Below are 6688 nucleotides of genomic sequence, written 5' to 3' on the forward strand. Positions count from 1 at the left end.
ATGCAAACACGATTTCCAAAGAGAATTTTATTCCATATGGAATTTTTCCCCTAACTAAGAATTAATTGCAACTTTAAAGAAGGTTTGATTGTGTCTATGAAAAAACATTTTAACTACTGAGGAATTCTAAATGACTTCAATTTAAAATTTTCTTTCTTTACATTGTTAGAGTTAAGAGAGAAGGGCTTTGATCAAGCTCTGAGTTATAGAATTTATTAGAGTGGAGGGAAGAGGATAACCTTCAGATGTCTTCTGTGGTGAAATGTTGAAGTTAAAAATTTTAAATGTTTGCAGACTAAAGACTTATTCGGCTGTGAGGCCTAAACGGATAAACAAAATGTGACATGTTTTATTTTGTTACTTAACCCTTGTTTAAAAAAGCACAACAAAAAATGTATATAAATCATATTTTTATGCCTTTCTGAAAACATGGACATGGAGTTTTGGTGATTATGCTCCGTGTAGTGGCATCATGCCATATGGTATGAAGTGGTTAGCAGATATGCAATAGCTTTAATTTTGGTATGGCTGTTTCTTAAAGCTGAAAGCATTTAAATATATACAACATAAATTCTATGAAGGGGTGTCCTTTCTTTCTATTGCCATGTGCTCCTCATTCCAATATTTTGCTTCAGCCCAGCAATGAATAATGCAAAGAAATTAAGGGGGAAAAACAAAAACATGCAGCTGAGGGCAAGATTGGTGGAGGGAAGATGCCCAGTGCTGCTTAGGTACAGAATAAGAATATGACATGTTAGAGAAGAGAAAGGGAAAAAAAACAAAACCACAACTTGGATGCAGGCAGAGAAACTATTTCGATCAAATGTAGTTACAACAGTTGCTGAGAAAAAAATTTCAATCAATAACAAAGAGCTCTTATCACGTACAACTTTAATTTGATTGGCATGGCATTTCCATTATATGCTAATGAATTACGGATGATGAGAACTGCTGTCGCCTTCTGAGTGCAATTGAACATTCATCAATCAGTTACTTAAATGCCAGACTGTCTGAAATATTAAAGGAAGTTGTTGCTATTTTGGAGATGAAAGTAAACAAACTGGAAATCTTGAATTAATTGAGAAAAGGATACACGTTGATAAGTAGGATTTGGCAAGTTATTACTTCTCTGAGTGGATGTCAGTGCAGGTATCCTGTTCTCAGTGGAATAAATGCGTTCCTGCAAAGCTAACTGAAAAACAAATTCTCTTAAGGAAATCCTGTTTTTCTATTGACCAGTATTATACAATTATTGACTATTACTCTTGGGGAAAAAAAGAAGCCCATCCTTGAATGTAATACGATCACTTACAAGTACGTAACATTTTTGACAATACATGTTTAAAGGAAAATAACCATCTGCAAAAATATTTAAATTAATCCTCAAAATAATAGCAACATTCAAATTACTACAATTGACTAACAGTACTCCAACTATTGCAAAATAAAAATATAAAAGGAAAAGAAACTTAAAACACTTGAAAAAAGTTACTAAGTTTTCATCTTTTGCCCATCAAAAGACAAATTGGAGCTTTAGAATTCTGAGTATGCTTTTCGTCAGGGTCGAAACACCTAAAGATTCTGTTTGTTTTTTCATGATCCTTTCCTTTTTTTTTACTTGTTTTTGGCATTTTTCTCCAAACATTTTTTTCCCAATAATTTAAGAATGTTAGCCTAGGGCCTAAAATATTTAATCTTTGTAAAACACAAATTCTGTTCTGATGTTTGCTGAGACATGGTCAGCTTGGGCCCTTAGGTAATGGCAAAGACTATCAAGTTGCAAATATTTCTTATGCTATAAAAATTGATTCGTTACTACCACCTCACATCTATTAGTGTGCTACATCACAAAAATGGAAAATAACAGATGTTGGTGATGATGTGGCGAAACTGGAAGCTTGCGTACTGCTGGTGGGAGTGTAAAATGGTACAACCTCTGTGGAAAACAGGATGGGAACTCCTCAAAAAAAATTAAAAATCAAATTACCATACGATACAGAAAATCTACTTCGAGGGATCTACCTAAAAGAGTTGAAAGCAAGGTCTCGAGGAGATATCTGTATAGCCACGTTCATAGCAGCATTATTTCCAATAGCCAAAAGACATACGCAACCCATATGACTAGCTCTCGAAGGATAAACAAAATGTGGTACCCACATACGACAGAATATTATTCAGCCTTAAGTAGGAAGGAAGTTCTGAAACCTGCTACAACATAGGTGAACCTTGAAGATAGTATGCTAAGTGAAATAAGTCAGTCACAAAAGGACATATGAGTACCTCATTCCACTTATATGAGGTAACCAAAGTAGTCGAAATTGTAGAGTCAGACAGTAGAATGATGGTTGCCAGGTGCTGCAGGGAGAGGAGAATGAGGAGTTGTCTGAATACCAAGTTTTGATTTGGGAAGATGATAGAAGTTCTGGAGATGGATGGTGGTGATGGTCGCACAACAGTGTCAATATACTTAATGCCACTGAACTGTACACTTAAAATGGTTAAGATGGTAAATTTTATGTTATATGTAGTTTAACACATTAAAAATAAAATTTAAAAGATGTAAAAAAATTGATTTGTTACTATGTTACCTAAGACAAGGTTTACTAAGTAAGGTAATTCCTGCTATTCTGTTTAGGCTGGTATTATTGAATTAACACAGTTTGTTGAGCATTATTAGACTCCTCTAACATCCACAGAGAAAGCGTCAAACAAATTTGGCTTCTTGTGTTGGTACAGAGGTGACACTAAATGCCCAAGTTCTATTGCTGTGGGTGTGCCTCTTCTTAAAACACAGATTTTTATTTATTTATTTATTTTTGGTAGCTTTCTTAAGTAAATTCTGCAGAATAACTGAGAGTTAGAACAAAGGCCTGAAGTATTTGAGGAACAGCCAGGAGACTGGTGACTGGAGTAAGGGCAAGAGGGAGAGGTAGGAGAATATAAAACAAGGAGTCAAAGAGTGAACTGGGGACTGACTTCTTTGTGTGCTGTGGTTGAGGGGTCATCTTAGGGAATATCATGCATGTTTAAATGTACACAAACTATACTATGAGGGGGACGAAAATGCAGAAATGGAATTTCAGAGGAGGGTGCAAGATTACTTTTATTTGGGGGAAATCAGGGAATGAAAACCTAAGGCAAAGCTACCGAGGAAGAATAAATCTATTCCTTTTCACATATGAGCATGCTTGAGAAATCTCTAAGTAGCAAGAACTAAAGAGATTCTCTGCTGGTCACACTCTATACTATTAATTTGTTTATTGTTAGTAAATCAGCCTTCATTTACTGAGCCGTGTGTGAGCCCAGACTATTTCTATTTCAGTACATAAGAGTCTGCAGTGATGCCCCAGAGGTGGATCTTAGCATGGCCTGGGATGTCTAGGCACAAGTTTTTCCTGTAATTTATAAAGCACTTTGAAATTTATCTCAAGAAGAGAGTTTCTCTAAAGAGTTTGAGATAAAATTACTGGCGATATCATTTTATATTTCAACATTTAATTGTTAGAGCAATTAATTTAACAACTGACATTAAAATACTTAGTCTTTCTTTGCTGCTTAGTGGTTTAAGTGTCTTCAAGGAGTTCACCTCCTAAGTTGTCACATAAGAGATGCTGGTTCTACTTTTGAACCTAGGAGCCAGTTTAGGTGACCATTGACGATATACTCAGTCTCTTTCTTGATGGAGCTGAACATAATCGAACAAATGGTGTAACTCATGGCTTGGGCCAAAGATTCTAGAGTTCTTGGAGGAACAAAAAGAATCCTGCTTTAATCTCCTTTATCTGTATTTATAGTTATGCTTTTCTCAAACTCAGCCTGACTATAAAGAGTGAGGGAATAGTATAATGCACCAAATAAAGTCCACACATGCACACACACGGTAAGAATTATGAACAACGAATTCCAAACACACGCCTCAAGTGTGCTAAAAACCATAATATGAGAAAAAAATCAACTAATTTCAAATTTGAAATGCCTTGTCAATGTTTTTTTTTCTTTAACCCCCAAATGCTCACATAACTCCTTCTCATATTGGAAATTTAAGTTGCCCCCCAACCCCAACTTGTTTTATTAAAAACAATGCCTCTCTGACCCTCTTTAAGTCTCTATTCCTTGTTATTATTTTAGCATGGATTTTCAGAAGTGAGATTGTTGGGTTATGGAGTATTGCACATCTAAATCTTTCATTACTTTACAACAAAAATCACCAGTTTATACTTCCAGAGAAAGTATGTACATAAGAGTCAAATTTCTGATGCTTTTCACTAATGGATTGTGTCAACTTAAATTTTTTCCAATCTGAAAGGTGAAAAAGTTATTATGGTTTTAACTACTATTTTTTAAACCATAAATGAAGTGAACTACCTTTTCATGTTTATTGGTATATGTATATATATTCTACGAATTACATATTCCTATGCTATGCTGTATTTTATTTGAATTGTTTGTCTGAAATCTAAAATATTAACTCTTTGCTGTAAGTATTGCAGATTACTTCTTTTAGTTCCTTGGTTATGTTTTAACTTTGTTATTGCAGCTTTTGGCATATAAGAGTTTGAATTTTTTATATAGTTAAATTTTTCTTGTGTTGCTTTAAAAAAATATTGTCTCATCAAGCTCGAAGAGGAATTAATACTTACATATATTGTTGTTGGAAATGTCAGGAATAGTAAAAGTGAGCAATGGTAAAATTTAGCAAAAAAAAAAAAATCCCATCAAGTATCTCTGTACAGTAATATTTAATGCAGCATTAGGTGTAAGTATAAAATCACCAAATGTTCATTTCTTCGATATTCAGCAAATATTAATCAAACATTTTTTCGTATACAAAGCACATTTGAAAGATTAAAATTGAATATCCAAATTTCCCCTAATATATTTTTAATATATATCATGTGGTTTGAAAATTAGTATTTTTTTGGAATTTTCATCTTTAATGTATATGTGTTTTCTGGAAGCAACGGAAAACATACCGTAATGTTACTTCTCCCTGCTGTATTGTCGTATTTAGCAATATTGGGATTCAGAGTAGCTTGCTAAAGATTAGAGAGAATGAATATTAAATCTCCATCTCTCTCTTTTTCAATCTCCTACATTTATACATTTGACCTACGAATAGAACTAATTTTATTTAATTCTACTTTGTAGTTTGTGGCAAATTTTTCAATAGTAGTTTACCTAAACTAGGTACCTTATTTGTAATTGAAATTTCAACCATAGAAAACAGTATGATACGGATTTATCTTGAGGATGATATAATGATCCAAATTAATATAATAATAGGTTACAGAAGTTTTTCTGAGTTTTCAGCTTGAAAAATGGTATATTACTCCTTAATGATTATAGAGATTGTTGTAGGTTTGGGGTAGTACTTGCTTATCTCTGCTCAGAATCTGACCCATGGGGCCCATATGTAAAAAATCAAATGTGGAAAAAGCAGCATTTTTGAGTATATGTTCACATACTCTCTACTTTGTGATCCAGGACTCTCTTGAAATGCTGGATTTAGGCTTTCCTGCCTTGACCTTTGCATCCACATGTTCAGGTTTGCCTGTAGAGCTCTTGTAGTCTTCAACACAGACCTTCAAACCATATATTGAGCCAGTTGCATGAAAATGATTGAAGTTGAAAATTACATGTTCTGTCCAAGCAGAGCAGAAAGGTAAAGGTGTACCCACAAAAGCACATCTTCTTACCCCATAGTGACTAGAGGAATTTGATGGCCCCAGGCCTGAACTCAGGAAGGTAGAGAACAGAGAAGGTCCTCTTCTGAGTGTGCAAGATGTTAAAGAAGAAGCTGTGTCATCCGGGCTCCTGTTCTTGAGGCATAGCAACCCTAATCACAGTCAACGCACCCAGTGAATAGAAGGCTCTTGTCAATAGAATTAGCAACTCATCCTTTGGAATATAGAAATGGATAGGAGTATAGAGTGGGTCAGAAAGAGAGAGGCTCGAAAAGCCCTCTTCAGTGATTATTCGTGTGGAGAGAGGGTGGAAGATTTATTTTTCCAAGCTGAAGCTGAAACATATGGAGAAGAGGGGAGATGTTTTCTTTAACAGCATCTGCAAGGCTGTCATGCTTTTACATTCATATTTTACAACTTAACTTAAACGTTGACACAAGTAGCACACAAAATGTTAATCTACGAATATCTCTATGATGCTGTACTGAAGTTTTACACCTTGCAAATTGTTTACAATTGCCACAATAGTGGGAATGAACTGTGGAAACCCAGACTGTATTATTTTAATTAACTGGCAGTTGTGTATTTGTTACTGCATGCAGGTAATTATATGCTAGATGCTGTGGGAACACAAACATGAGTATGACTGGCCTCTGGCTGGATAAAGGCCACAGTTTAATATAATCGTTAAATGTGAGGCTTTCAAGTTATATTGTCTGTTTGAGTACTAGTTCTTCCACTTAATGTCTTTGGCTGTGAAATGGGGATAACAAAGTTATATAACAATTAAATTAGTGTATATAAAGCATTTGCCACAGTGCCTGGAACTAGGTAAGTGCTCAATAAATGTTTACTATTGTTATTATTATGATTGTGACTACTGTACCACTACTGCTACTACTATGGCATGGTGCATGAATTACTCATTGCCTATTAACCTCCAAATCACCATTCTGAAAAATACAGAGTTGTTACTTGATGTAAAAGTGACCATGTGACTCTGC

Source organism: Pteropus alecto, unplaced genomic scaffold (assembly GCF_000325575.1).
Source record: "Pteropus alecto unplaced genomic scaffold, ASM32557v1 scaffold5, whole genome shotgun sequence".
Lineage (NCBI taxonomy): Eukaryota > Metazoa > Chordata > Mammalia > Chiroptera > Pteropodidae > Pteropus > Pteropus alecto.